We start from the raw sequence: 16,783 nt of genomic DNA, 5'->3' as shown, positions 1-16,783 counted from the left end.
TTTGAAAAACTTTTTTTGGTCCAAAACTTGACAAAAACGTCACACTATACTATGCAGTACCTCATACTATACTATGTCTCTAAAATGTGACCATTTTTGGAGAAAAAAAATTTGGTCCAAAATTGGACAAAAACGACATACTATACTATGTCGTTTTTGATTCTGACAATTTTTTTGAAAAACGTTTTTTTGGTCCAAAACTTGACAAAAACGTCACACTATACTATGCAGTAACTCATACTATACTATGTCTCTAAAATGTGACCATTTTTGGAGAAAAAAAATTTGGTCCAAAATTGGACAAAAACGACATACTATACTATGTCGTTTTTGATTCTGACAATTTTTTTGAAAAACTTTTTTTGGTCCAAAACTTGACAAAAACGTCACACTATACTATGCAGTACCTCATACTATACTATGTCTCTAAAATGTGACCATTTTTGGAGAAAAAAAATTTGGTCCAAAATTGGACAAAAACGACATACTATACTATGTCGTTTTTGATTCTGACAATTTTTTTGAAAAACGTTTTTTTGGTCCAAAACTTGACAAAAACGTCACACTATACTATGCAGTAACTCATACTATACTATGTCTCTAAAATGTGACCATTTTTGGAGAAAAAAAATTTGGTCCAAAATTGGACAAAAACGACATACTATACTATGTCGTTTTTGATTCTGACAATTTTTTTGAAAAACTTTTTTTGGTCCAAAACTTGACAAAAACGTCACACTATACTATGCAGTACCTCATACTATACTATGTCTCTAAAATGTGACCATTTTTGGAGAAAAAAAATTTGGTCCAAAATTGGACAAAAACGACATACTATACTATGTCGTTTTTGATTCTGACAATTTTTTTGAAAAACGTTTTTTTGGTCCAAAACTTGACAAAAACGTCACACTATACTATGCAGTACGGTATACTATACTATGTCTCTAAAATGTGACCATTTTTGGAGAAAAAAATATTTGGTCCAAAATTGGACAAAAATGATACACTATACTATGTCGTTTTTGATTCTGACAATTTTTTTGAAAAACGTTTTTTTGGTCCAAAACTTGACAAAAACGTCACACTATACTATGCAGTACCTCATACTATACTATGTCTCTAAAATGTGACCTTTTTTGGAGAAAAAAAATTTGGTCCAAAATTTGACAAAAATGACATACTATACTATGTCGTTTTTGATTCTGACAATTTTTTTGAAAAACTTTTTTTGGTCCAAAACTTGACAAAAACGTCACACTATACTATGCAGTACCTCATACTATACTATGTCTCTAAAATGTGACCATTTTTGGAGAAAAAAAATTTGGTCCAAAATTGGACAAAAACGACACACTATACTATGTCGTTTTTGATTCTGACAATTTTTTTGAAAAACGTTTTTTTGGTCTAAAACTTGACAAAAACGTCACACTATACTATGCAGTACCTCATACTATACTATGTCTCTAAAATGTGACCATTTTTGGCGAAAAAAAATGTAGTCCAAAATTGGACAAAAATGACATACTATACTATGTCGTTTTTGATTCTGACAATTTTTTTGAAAAACTTTTTTTGGTCCAAAACTTGACAAAAACGTCACACTATACTATGCAGTACCTCATACTATACTATGTCTCTAAAATGTGACCATTTTTGGAGAAAAAAATTTTGGTCCAAAATTGGACAAAAACGACATACTATACTATGTCGTTTTTGATTCTGACAATTTTTTGAAAAACGTTTTTTTGGTCCAAAACTTGACAAAAACGTCACACTATACTATGCAGTACGGTATACTATACTATGTCTCTAAAATGTGACCATTTTTGGAGAAAAAAATATTTGGTCCAAAATTGGACAAAAATGACATACTATACTATGTCGTTTTTGATTCTGACAATTTTTTTGAAAAACTTTTTTTGGTCCAAAACTTGACAAAAACGTCACACTATACTATGCAGTACCTCATACTATACTATATCTCTAAAATGTGACCATTTTTGGAGAAAAAAAATTTGGTCCAAAATTGGACAAAAACGACATACTATACTATGTCGTTTTTGATTCTGACAATTTTTTTGAAAAACTTTTTTTGGTCCAAAACTTGACAAAAACGTCACACTATACTATGCAGTACCTCATACTATACTATGTCTCTAAAATGTGACCATTTTTGGAGAAAAAAAATTTGGTCCAAAATTGGACAAAAATGACATACTATACTGTGTCGTTTTTGATTCTGACAATTTTTTTGAAAAACGTTTTTGTGGTCCAAAACTTGACAAAAACGTCACACTATACCATGCAGTACCTCATACTATACTATGTGTCTAAAATGTGACCATTTTTGGAGAAAAAAAATTTGGTCCAAAATTGGACAAAAACGACATACTATACTATGTCGTTTTTGATTCTGACAATTTTTTTGAAAAACGTTTTTTTGGTCCAAAACTTGACAAAAACGTCACACTATACTATGCAGTACCTCATACTATACTATGTCTCTAAAATGTGACCATTTTTGGAGAAAAAAAATTTGGTCCAAAATTGGACAAAAACGACATACTATACTATGTCGTTTTTGATTCTGACAATTTTTTTGAAAAACGTTTTTTTGGTCCAAAACTTGACAAAAACGTCACACTATACTATGCAGTACCTCATACTATACTATGTCTCTAAAATTTGACCATTTTTGGAGAAAAAAAATTTGGTCCAAAATTGGACAAAAATGACATACTATACTATGTCGTTTTTGATTCTGACAATTTTTTTGAAAAACGTTTTTTTGGTCCAAAACTTGACAAAAACGTCACACTATACTATGCAGTACCTCATACTATACTATGTCTCTAAAATGTGACCATTTTTGGAGAAAAAAATTTTGGTCCAAAATTGGACAAAAACGACATACTATACTATGTCGTTTTTGATTCTGACAATTTTTTTGAAAAACTTTTTTTGGTCCAAAACTTGACAAAAACGTCACACTATACTATGCAGTACCTCATACTATACTATGTCTCTAAAATGTGACCATTTTTGGAGAAAAAAAATTTGGTCCAAAATTGGACAAAAACGACATACTATACTATGTCGTTTTTGATTCTGACAATTTTTTTGAAAAACGTTTTTTTGGTCCAAAACTTGACAAAAACGTCACACTATACTATGCAGTACCTCATACTATACTATGTCTCTAAAATGTGACCATTTTTGGCGAAAAAAAATGTAGTCCAAAATTGGACAAAAATGACATACTATACTATGTCGTTTTTGATTCTGACAATTTTTTTGAAAAACGTTTTTTTGGTCCAAAACTTGACAAAAACGTCACACTATACTATGCAGTAACTCATACTATACTATGTCTCTAAAATGTGACCATTTTTGGAGAAAAAAAATTTGGTCCAAAATTGGACAAAAACGACATACTATACTATGTCGTTTTTGATTCTGACAATTTTTTTGAAAAACGTTTTTTTGGTCCAAAACTTGACAAAAACGTCACACTATACTATGCAGTACCTCATACTATACTATGTCTCTAAAATGTGACCATTTTTGGAGAAAAAAAATTTGGTCCAAAATTGGACAAAAACGACATACTATACTATGTCGTTTTTGATTCTGACAATTTTTTTGAAAAACGTTTTTTTGGTCCAAAACTTGACAAAAACGTCACACTATACTATGCAGTACCTCATACTATACTATGTCTCTAAAATGTGACCATTTTTGGCGAAAAAAAATGTAGTCCAAAATTGGACAAAAATGACATACTATACTATGTCGTTTTTGATTCTGACAATTTTTTTGAAAAACTTTTTTTGGTCCAAAACTTGACAAAAACGTCACACTATACTATGCAGTACGGTATACTATACTATGTCTCTAAAATGTGACCATTTTTGGAGAAAAAATATTTGGTCCAAAATTGGACAAAAATGACATACTATACTATGTCGTTTTTGATTCTGACAATTTTTTTGAAAAACGTTTTTTTGGTCCAAAACTTGACAAAAACGTCACACTATACTATGCAGTACCTCATACTATACTATGTCTCTAAAATGTGACCATTTTTGGAGAAAAAAAATTTGGTCCAAAATTGGACAAAAATGACATACTATACTATGTCGTTTTTGATTCTGACAATTTTTTTGAAAAACGTTTTTGTGGTCCAAAACTTGACAAAAACGTCACACTATACTATGCAGTAACTCATACTATACTATGTCTCTAAAATGTGACCATTTTTGGAGAAAAAAAATTTGGTCCAAAATTGGACAAAAACGACATACTATACTATGTCGTTTTTGATTCTGACAATTTTTTTGAAAAACGTTTTTTTGGTCCAAAACTTGACAAAAACGTCACACTATACTATGCAGTAACTCATACTATACTATGTCTCTAAAATGTGACCATTTTTGGAGAAAAAAAATTTGGTCCAAAATTGGACAAAAACGACACACTATACTATGTCGTTTTTGATTCTGACAATTTTTTTGAAAAACGTTTTTTTGTTCTAAAACTTGACAAAAACGTCACACTATACGATGCAGTACCTCATACTATACTATGTCTCTAAAATGTGACCATTTTTGGCGAAAAAAAATGTAGTCCAAAATTGGACAAAAATGACATACTATACTATGTCGTTTTTGATTCTGACAATTTTTTTGAAAAACTTTTTTTGGTCCAAAACTTGACAAAAACGTCACACTATACTATGCAGTACCTCATACTATACTATGTCTCTAAAATGTGACCATTTTTGGAGAAAAAAAATTTGGTCCAAAATTGGACAAAAACGACATACTATACTATGTCGTTTTTGATTCTGACAATTTTTTTGAAAAACGTTTTTTTGGTCCAAAACTTGACAAAAACGTCACACTATACTATGCAGTAACTCATACTATACTATGTCTCTAAAATGTGACCATTTTTGGAGAAAAAAAATTTGGTCCAAAATTGGACAAAAACGACACACTATACTATGTCGTTTTTGATTCTGACAATTTTTTTGAAAAACGTTTTTTTGGTCCAAAACTTGACAAAAACGTCACACTATACTATGCAGTACCTCATACTATACTATGTCTCTAAAATGTGACCATTTTTGGAGAAAAAAAATTTGGTCCAAAATTGGACAAAAATGACATACTATACTATGTCGTTTTTGATTCTGACAATTTTTTTGAAAAACGTTTTTTTGGTCCAAAACTTGACAAAAACGTCACACTATACTATGCAGTACCTCATACTATACTATGTCTCTAAAATGTGACCATTTTTGGAGAAAAAAAATTCGGTCCAAAATTGGACAAAAATGACATACTATACTATGTCGTTTTTGATTCTGACAATTTTTTTGAAAAACGTTTTTTTGGTCCAAAACTTGACAAAAACGTCACACTATACTATGCAGTACCTCATACTATACTATGTCTCTAAAATGTGACCATTTTTGGAGAAAAAAAAGTTTGGTCCAAAATTGGACAAAAACGACATACTATACTATGTCGTTTTTGATTCTGACAATTTTTTTGAAAAACGTTTTTTTGGTCCAAAACTTGACAAAAACGTCACACTATACTATGCAGTACGGTATACTATACTATGTCTCTAAAATGTGACCATTTTTGGAGAAAAAAAATTTGGTCCAAAATTGGACAAAAACGACATACTATACTATGTCGTTTTTGATTCTGACAATTTTTTTGAAAAACGTTTTTTTGGTCCAAAACTTGACAAAAACGTCACACTATACTATGCAGTAACTCATACTATACTATGTCTCTAAAATGTGACAATTTTTGGCGAAAAAAAATTTGGTCCAAAATTGGACAAAAACGACATACTATACTATGTCGTTTTTGATTCTGACAATTTTTTTGAAAAACTTTTTTTGGTCCAAAACTTGACAAAAACGTCACACTATACTATGCAGTACCTCATACTATACTATGTCTCTAAAATGTGACCATTTTTGGAGAAAAAAATATTTGGTCCAAAATTGGACAAAAACGACATACTATACTATGTCGTTTTTGATTCTGACAATTTTTTTGAAAAACGTTTTTTTGGTCCAAAACTTGACAAAAACGTCACACTATACTATGCAGTAACTCATACTATACTATGTCTCTAAAATGTGACCATTTTTGGAGAAAAAAAATTTGGTCCAAAATTGGACAAAAACGACATACTATACTATGTCGTTTTTGATTCTGACAATTTTTTTGAAAAACTTTTTTTGGTCCAAAACTTGACAAAAACGTCACACTATACTATGCAGTACCTCATACTATACTATGTCTCTAAAATGTGACCATTTTTGGAGAAAAAAAATTTGGTCCAAAATTGGACAAAAACAACATACTATACTATGTCGTTTTTGATTCTGACAATTTTTTTGAAAAACTTTTTTTGGTCCAAAACTTGACAAAAAAGTCACACTATACTATGCAGTACGGTATACTATACTATGTCTCTAAAATGTGACCATTTTTGGAGAAAAAAATATTTGGTCCAAAATTGGACAAAAATGACATACTATACTATGTCGTTTTTGATTCTGACAATTTTTTTGAAAAAATTTTTTTTGGTCCAAAACTTGACAAAAACGTCACACTATACTATGCAGTACCTCATACTATACTATGTCTCTAAAATGTGACCATTTTTGGCGAAAAAAAATGTAGTCCAAAATTGGACAAAAATGACTTACTATACTATGTCGTTTTTGATTCTGACAATTTTTTTGAAAAACGTTTTTTTGGTCCAAAACTTGACAAAAACGTCACACTATACTATGCAGTAACTCATACTATACTATGTCTCTAAAATGTGACCATTTTTGGAGAAAAAAAATTTGGTCCAAAATTGGACAAAAACGACATACTATACTATGTCGTTTTTGATTCTGACAATTTTTTTGAAAAACGTTTTTTTGGTCCAAAACTTGACAAAAACGTCACACTATACTATGCAGTACCTCATACTATACTATGTCTCTAAAATGTGACCATTTTTGGAGAAAAAAAATTTGGTCCAAAATTGGACAAAAACGACATACTATACTATGTCGTTTTTGATTCTGACAATTTTTTTGAAAAACGTTTTTTTGGTCCAAAACTTGACAAAAACGTCACACTATACTATGCAGTACCTCATACTATACTATGTCTCTAAAATGTGACCATTTTTGGCGAAAAAAAATGTAGTCCAAAATTGGACAAAAATGACATACTATACTATGTCGTTTTTGATTCTGACAATTTTTTTGAAAAACTTTTTTTGGTCCAAAACTTGACAAAAACGTCACACTATACTATGCAGTACGGTATACTATACTATGTCTCTAAAATGTGACCATTTTTGGAGAAAAAAATATTTGGTCCAAAATTGGACAAAAATGACATACTATACTATGTCGTTTTTGATTCTGACAATTTTTTTGAAAAACGTTTTTTTGGTCCAAAACTTGACAAAAACGTCACACTATACTATGCAGTACCTCATACTATACTATGTCTCTAAAATGTGACCATTTTTGGAGAAAAAAAATTTGGTCCAAAATTGGACAAAAATGACATACTATACTATGTCGTTTTTGATTCTGACAATTTTTTTGAAAAACGTTTTTTTGGTCCAAAACTTGACAAAAACGTCACACTATACTATGCAGTACGGTATACTATACTATGTCTCTAAAATGTGACCATTTTTGGAGAAAAAAATATTTGGTCCAAAATTGGACAAAAATGACATACTATACTATGTCGTTTTTGATTCTGACAATTTTTTTGAAAAACGTTTTTTTGGTCCAAAACTTGACAAAAACGTCACACTATACTATGCAGTACCTCATACTATACTATGTCTCTAAAATGTGACCATTTTTGGAGAAAAAAATTTTGGTCCAAAATTGGACAAAAATGACATACTATACTATGTCGTTTTTGATTCTGACAATTTTTTTGAAAAACTTTTTTTGGTCCAAAACTTGACAAAAACGTCACACTATACTATGCAGTACCTCATACTATACTATGTCTCTGAAATGTGACCATTTTTGGAGAAAAAAAATTTGGTCCAAAATTGGACAAAAACGACATACTATACTATGTCGTTTTTGATTCTGACAATTTTTTTGAAAAACGTTTTTTTGGTCCAAAACTTGACAAAAACGTCACACTATACTATGCAGTACCTCATACTATACTATGTCTCTAAAATGTGACCATTTTTGGCGAAAAAAAATGTAGTCCAAAATTGGACAAAAATGACATACTATACTATGTCGTTTTTGATTCTGACAATTTTTTTGAAAAACTTTTTTTGGTCCAAAACTTGACAAAAACGTCACACTATACTATGCAGTACGGTATACTATACTATGTCTCTAAAATGTGACCATTTTTGGAGAAAAAAATATTTGGTCCAAAATTGGACAAAAATGACATACTATACTATGTCGTTTTTGATTCTGACAATTTTTTTGAAAAACTTTTTTTGGTCCAAAACTTGACAAAAACGTCACACTATACTATGCAGTACCTCATACTATACTATGTCTCTAAAATGTGACCATTTTTGGAGAAAAAAAATTTGGTCCAAAATTGGACAAAAATGACATACTATACTATGTCGTTTTTGATTCTGACAATTTTTTTGAAAAACGTTTTTTCGGTCCAAAACTTGACAAAAACGTCACACTATACTATGCAGTACCTCATACTATACTATGTCTCTAAAATGTGACCATTTTTGGAGAAAAAAAATTTGGTCCAAAATTGGACAAAAATGACATACTATACTATGTCGTTTTTGATTCTGACAATTTTTTTGAAAAACGTTTTTTTGGTCCAAAACTTGACAAAAACGTCACACTATACTATGCAGTAACTCATACTATACTATGTCTCTAAAATGTGACCATTTTTGGAGAGAAAAAATTTGGTCCAAAATTGGACAAAAACGACATACTATACTATGTCGTTTTTGATTCTGACAATTTTTTTGAAAAACTTTTTTTGGTCCAAAACTTGACAAAAACGTCACACTATACTATGCAGTACCTCATACTATACTATGTCTCTAAAATGTGACCATTTTTGGAGAAAAAAAATTTGGTCCAAAATTGGACAAAAACGACATACTATACTATGTCGTTTTTGATTCTGACAATTTTTTTGAAAAACGTTTTTTTGGTCCAAAACTTGACAAAAACGTCACACTATACTATGCAGTACCTCATACTATACTATGTCTCTAAAATGTGACCATTTTTGGCGAAAAAAAATGTAGTCCAAAATTGGACAAAAATGACATACTATACTATGTCGTTTTTGATTCTGACAATTTTTTTGAAAAACGTTTTTTTGGTCCAAAACTTGACAAAAACGTCACACTATACTATGCAGTACGGTATACTATACTATGTCTCTAAAATGTGACCATTTTTGGAGAAAAAAAATTTGGTCCAAAATTGGACAAAAACGACATACTATACTATGTCGTTTTTGATTCTGACAATTTTTTTGAAAAACGTTTTTTTGGTCCAAAACTTGACAAAAACGTCACACTATACTATGCAGTACCTCATACTATACTATGTCTCTAAAATGTGACCATTTTTGGAGAAAAAAAATTTGGTCCAAAATTGGACAAAAACGACATACTATACTATGTCGTTTTTGATTCTGACAATTTTTTTGAAAAACGTTTTTTTGGTCCAAAACTTGACAAAAACGTCACACTATACTATGCAGTACCTCATACTATACTATGTCTCTAAAATGTGACCATTTTTGGCGAAAAAAAATGTAGTCCAAAATTGGACAAAAATGACATACTATACTATGTCGTTTTTGATTCTGACAATTTTTTTGAAAAACGTTTTTTTGGTCCAAAACTTGACAAAAACGTCACACTATACTATGCAGTACGGTATACTATACTATGTCTCTAAAATGTGACCATTTTTGGAGAAAAAAATATTTGGTCCAAAATTGGACAAAAACGACATACTATACTATGTCGTTTTTGATTCTGACAATTTTTTTGAAAAACGTTTTTTTGGTCCAAAACTTGACAAAAACGTCACACTATACTATGCAGTACGGTATACTATACTATGTCTCTAAAATGTGACCATTTTTGGAGAAAAAAATATTTGGTCCAAAATTGGACCAAAATGACATACTATACTATGTCGTTTTTGATTCTGACAATTTTTTTGAAAAACTTTTTTTGGTCCAAAACTTGACAAAAACGTCACACTATACTATGCAGTACCTCATACTATACTATGTCTCTAAAATGTGACCATTTTTGGAGAAAAAATATTTGGTCCAAAATTGGACAAAAATGACATACTATACTATGTCGTTTTTGATTCTGACAATTTTTTTGAAAAACGTTTTTTTGGTCCAAAACTTGACAAAAACGTCACACTATACTATGAAATACCTCATACTATACTATGTCTCTAAAATGTGACCATTTTTGGAGAAAAAAAATTTGGTCCAAAATTGGACAAAAATGACATACTATACTATGTCGTTTTTGATTCTGACAATTTTTTTGAAAAACGTTTTTTTGGTCCAAAACTTGACAAAAACGTCACACTATACTATGCAGTACCTCATACTATACTATGTCTCTAAAATGTGACCATTTTTGGAGAAAAAAAATTTGGTCCAAAATTGGACAAAAACGACATACTATACTATGTCGTTTGTGATTCTGACAATTTTTTTGAAAAACGTTTTTTTGGTCCAAAACTTGACAAAAACGTCACACTATACTATGCAGTACGGTATACTATACTATGTCTCTAAAATGTGACCATTTTTGGAGAAAAAAAATTTGGTCCAAAATTGGACAAAAACGACATACTATACTATGTCGTTTTTGATTCTGACAATTTTTTTGAAAAACGTTTTTTTGGTCCAAAACTTGACAAAAACGTCACACTATACTATGCAGTACCTCATACTATACTATGTCTCTAAAATGTGACCATTTTTGGAGAAAAAAAATTTGGTCCAAAATTGGACAAAAACGACATACTATACTATGTCGTTTTTGATTCTGACAATTTTTTTGAAAAACTTTTTTTGGTCCAAAACTTGACAAAAACGTCACACTATACTATGCAGTACCTCATACTATACTATGTCTCTAAAATGTGACCATTTTTGGAGAAAAAAATTTGGTCCAAAATTGGACAAAAACGACATACTATACTGTCGTTTTTGATTCTGACAATTTTTTTGAAAAACGTTTTTTTGGTCCAAAACTTGACAAAACGTCACACTATACTATGCAGTACGGTATACTATACTATGTCTCTAAAATGTGACCATTTTTGGAGAAAAAAATATTTGGTCCAAAATTGGACAAAAATGACATACTATACTATGTCGTTTTTGATTCTGACAATTTTTTTGAAAAACTTTTTTTGGTCCAAAACTTGACAAAAACGTCACACTATACTATGCAGTACCTCATACTATACTATGTCTCTAAAATGTGACCATTTTTGGAGAAAAAAATTTGGTCCAAAATTGGACAAAAATGACATACTATACTATGTCGTTTTTGAATCTGACAATTTTTTTGAAAAACTTTTTTTGGTCCAAAACTTGACAAAAACGTCACACTATACTATGCAGTACCTCATACTATACTATGTCTCTAAAATGTGACCATTTTTGGAGAAAAAAATTTGGTCCAAAATTGGACAAAAACGACATACTATACTATGTCGTTTTTGATTCTGACAATTTTTTTGAAAAACGTTTTTTTGGTCCAAAACTTGACAAAAACGTAACACACTATACTATGCAGTACCTCATACTATACTATGTCTCTAAAATGTGACCATTTTTGGAGAAAAAAAATTTGGTCCAAAATTGGACAAAAACGACATACTATACTATGTCGTTTTTGATTCTGACAATTTTTTTGAAAAACTTTTTTTGGTCCAAAACTTGACAAAAACGTCACACTATACTATGCAGTACGGTATACTATACTATGTCTCTAAAATGTGACCATTTTTGGAGAAAAAAATATTTGGTCCAATATTGGACAAAAATGACATACTATACTATGTCGTTTTTGATTCTGACAATTTTTTTGAAAAACTTTTTTTGGTCCAAAACTTGACAAAAAAGTCACACTATACTATGCAGTACCTCATACTATACTATGTCTCTAAAATGTGACCATTTTTGGAGAAAAAAAAATTTGGTCCAAAATTGGACAAAAATGACATACTATACTATGTCGTTTTTGAATCTGACAATTTTTTGGAAAAACGTTTTTTGGGCCAAAACTTGACAAAAACGTCACACTATACTATGCAGTAACTCATACTACACTATGTGTCTAAAATGTGACCATTTTTGGAGAAAAAAAATGTAGTCCAAAATTGGACAAAAACGACATACTATACTATGTCGTTTTTGATTCTGACAATTTTTTTGAAAAACTTTTTTTTGTTCCAAAACTTGACAAAAACGTCACACTATACTATGCAGTACGGTATACTATACTATGTCTCTAAAATGTGATCATTTTTGGAGAAAAAAAATTTGGTCCAAAATTGGACAAAAACGACATACTATACTATGTCGTTTTTGATTCTGACAATTTTTTTGAAAAACGTTTTTTTGGTCCAAAACTTGACAAAAACGTCACACTATACTATGCAGTACCTCATACTATACTATGTCTCTAAAATGTGACCATTTTTGGAGAAAAAAAATTTGGTCCAAAATTGGACAAAAATGACATACTATACTATGTCGTTTTTGATTCTGACAATTTTTTTGAAAAACTTTTTTTTGGTCCAAAACTTGACAAAAACGTCACACTATACTATGCAGTACCTCATACTATACTATGTCTCTAAAATGTGACCATTTTTGGAGAAAAAAAATGTGGTCCAAAATTGGACAAAAATGACATACTATACTATGTCTCCAATATGCGGCAGTTTTTGGAGAAAAAAAATTTGGTCCATAATACATACTATACTATGTCGTCCAAAATCTGACAATTTTTTTGAAAAACTTTTTTTGGTCCAAAACGTGACAAAAACGTCACACTATACTATGTAGTACGTCATACTATACTATGTCTTCAAAATGTGGCCATTTTTGGAGAAAAAAAGATTTGGTCCAAAATTGGACAAAAATGACATACTATACTATGTCGTTTTTGATTCTGACAATTTTTTTGAAAAACGTTTTTTTGGTCCAAAACTTGACAAAAACGTCACACTGTACTATGCAGTAACTCATACTATACTATGTGTCTAAAATGTGACCATTTTTGGAGAAAAAAAATTTGGTCCAAAATTGGACAAAAACGACATACTATACTATGTCGTTTTTGATTCTGACAATTTTTTTGAAAAACTTTTTTTGGTCCAAAACTTGACAAAAACGTCACACTATACTATGCAGTACGATATACTATACTATGTCTCTAAAATGTGACCATTTTTGGAGAAAAAAAATGTGGTCCAAAATTGGACAAAAATGACATACTATACTATGTCGTTTTTGATTCTGACAATTTTTTTGAAAAACGTTTTTTTGGTCCAAAACTTGACAAAAACGTCACACTATACTATGCAGTAACTCATACTATACTATGTCTCTAAAATGTGACCATTTTTGGAGAAAAAAAATTTGGTCCAAAATTGGACAAAACGACATACTATACTATGTCGTTTTTGATTCTGACAATTTTTTTGAAAAACTTTTTTTGGTCCAAAACTTGACAAAAACGTCACACTATACTATGCAGTACGATATACTATACTATGTCTCTAAAATGTGACCATTTTTGGAGAAAAAAAATGTGGTCCAAAATTGGACAAAAATGACATACTATACTATGTCGTTTTTGATTCTGACAATTTTTTTGAAAAACGTTTTTTTGGTCCAAAACTTGACAAAAACGTCACACTATACTATGCAGTACCTCATACTATACTATGTGTCTAAAATGTGACCATTTTTGGAGAAAAAAAATTTGGTCCAAAATTGGACAAAAACGACATACTACTATGTCGTTTTTGATTCTGACAATTTTTTTGAAAAACGTTTTTTTGGTCCAAAACTTGACAAAAACGTCACACTATACTATGCAGTACGGTATACTATACTATGTCTCTAAAATGTGACCATTTTTGGAGAAAAAAAATTTGGTCCAAAATTTGACAAAAACGACATACTATACTATGTCGTCCAAAATCTGACAATTTTTTTGAAAAACGTTTTTTTGGTCCAAAACGTGACAAAAACGTCATATATACTATGTCGTTTTTGATTCTGACAATTTTTTTGAAAAACTTTTTTTGGTCCAAAACTTGACAAAAACGTCACACTATACTATGCAGTACCTCATACTATACTATGTCTCTAAAATGTGACCATTTTTGGAGAAAAAAATATTTGGTCCAAAATTGGACAAAAACGACATACTATACTATGTCGTTTTTGATTCTGACAATTTTTTTGAAAAACGTTTTTTTGGTCCAAAACTTGACAAAAACGTCACACTATACTATGCAGTACGGTATACTATACTATGTCTCTAAAATGTGACCATTTTTGGAGAAAAAAAATTTGGTCCAAAATTGGACAAAAATGACATACTATACTATGTCGTTTTTGATTCTGACAATTTTTTTGAAAAACGTTTTTTTGGTCCAAAACTTGACAAAAACGTCACACTATACTATGCAGTACCTCATACTATACTATGTCTCTAAAATGTGACCATTTTTGGAGAAAAAAAATTTGGTCCAAAATTGGACAAAAATTACATACTATACTATGTCGTTTTTGATTCTGACAATTTTTTTGAAAAACGTTTTTTTGGTCCAAAACTTGACAAAAACGTCACACTATACTATGCAGTACCTCATACTATACTATGTCTCTAAAATGTGACCATTTTTGGAGAAAAAAATTTGGTCCAAAATTGGACAAAAACGACATACTATACTGTCGTTTTTGATTCTGACAATTTTTTGGAAAAACGTTTTTTGGGCCAAAACTTGACAAAAACGTCACACTATACTATGCAGTAACTCATACTACACTATGTGTCTAAAATGTGACCATTTTTGGAGAAAAAAAATTTGGTCCAAAATTGGACAAAAACGACATACTATACTATGTCGTTTTTGATTCTGACAATTTTTTTGAAAAACTTTTTTTTGTTCCAAAACTTGACAAAAACGTCACACTATACTATGCAGTACGGTATACTATACTATGTCTCTAAAATGTGATCATTTTTGGAGAAAAAAAATTTGGTCCAAAATTGGACAAAAACGACATACTATACGTTTTTGATTCTGACAATTTTTTTGAAAAACGTTTTTTTGGTCCAAAACTTGACAAAAACGTCACACTATACTATGCAGTACCTCATACTATACTATGTCTCTAAAATGTGACCATTTTTGGAGAAAAAAAATTTGGTCCAAAATTGGACAAAAACGACATACTATACTATGTCGTTTTTGATTCTGACAATTTTTTTGAAAAACGTTTTTTTGGTCCAAAACTTGACAAAAACGTCACACTATACTATGCAGTACGGTATACTATACTATGTCTCTAAAATGTGACCATTTTTGGAGAAAAAAAATTTGGTCCAAAATTGGACAAAAATGACATACTATACTATGTCGTTTTTGATTCTGACAATTTTTTTGAAAAACTTTTTTTTGGTCCAAAACGTGACAAAAACGTCACACTATACTATGCAGTACCTCATACTATACTATGTCTTCAAAATGTGGCCATTTTTGGAGAAAAAAAGATTTGGTCCAAAATTGGACAAAAATGACATACTATACTATGTCGTTTTTGATTCTGACAATTTTTTTGAAAAACGTTTTTTTGGTCCAAAACTTGACAAAAACGTCACACTATACTATGCAGTAACTCATACTATACTATGTCTCTAAAATGTGACCATTTTTGGAGAAAAAAAATTTGGTCCAAAATTGGACAAAATGACATACTATACTATGTCGTTTTTGATTCTGACAATTTTTTTGAAAAACTTTTTTGGTCCAAAACTTGACAAAAACGTCACACTATACTATGCAGTACCTCATACTATACTATGTCTCTAAAATGTGACCATTTTTGGAGAAAAAAAATTTGGTCCAAAATTGGACAAAAACGACATACTATACTATGTCGTTTTTGATTCTGACAATTTTTTTGAAAAACGTTTTTTGGTCCAAAACTTGACAAAAACGTCACACTATACTATGCAGTACCTCATACTATACTATGTCTCTAAAATGTGACCATTTTTGGCGAAAAAAAATGTAGTCCAAAATTGGACAAAAATGACATACTATACTATGTCGTTTTTGATTCTGACAATTTTTTTGAAAAACTTTTTTTGGTCCAAAACTTGACAAAAACGTCACACTATACTATGCAGTACCTCATACTATACTATGTCTCTAAAATGTGACCATTTTTGGAGAAAAAAAATTTGGTCCAAAATTGGACAAAAACGACATACTATACTATGTCTCCAATATGCGGCCATTTTTGGAGAAAAAAAATTTGGTCCAAAATTTGACAAAAACGAAATACTATACTATGTCGTCCAAAATCTGACAATTTTTTTGAAAAACTTTTTTTGGTCCAAAACGTGACAAAAACGTCATACTATATTATGTAGTACGTCATACTATACTATGTCT

Source organism: Microchirus variegatus (assembly GCF_963457635.1).
Source record: "Microchirus variegatus genome assembly, chromosome: 22".
Taxonomy (NCBI): Eukaryota; Metazoa; Chordata; class Actinopteri; order Pleuronectiformes; family Soleidae; genus Microchirus; species Microchirus variegatus.
The sequence above is the reverse complement of the archived record's forward strand: the minus strand, read 5'-3'. Positions refer to the sequence as shown.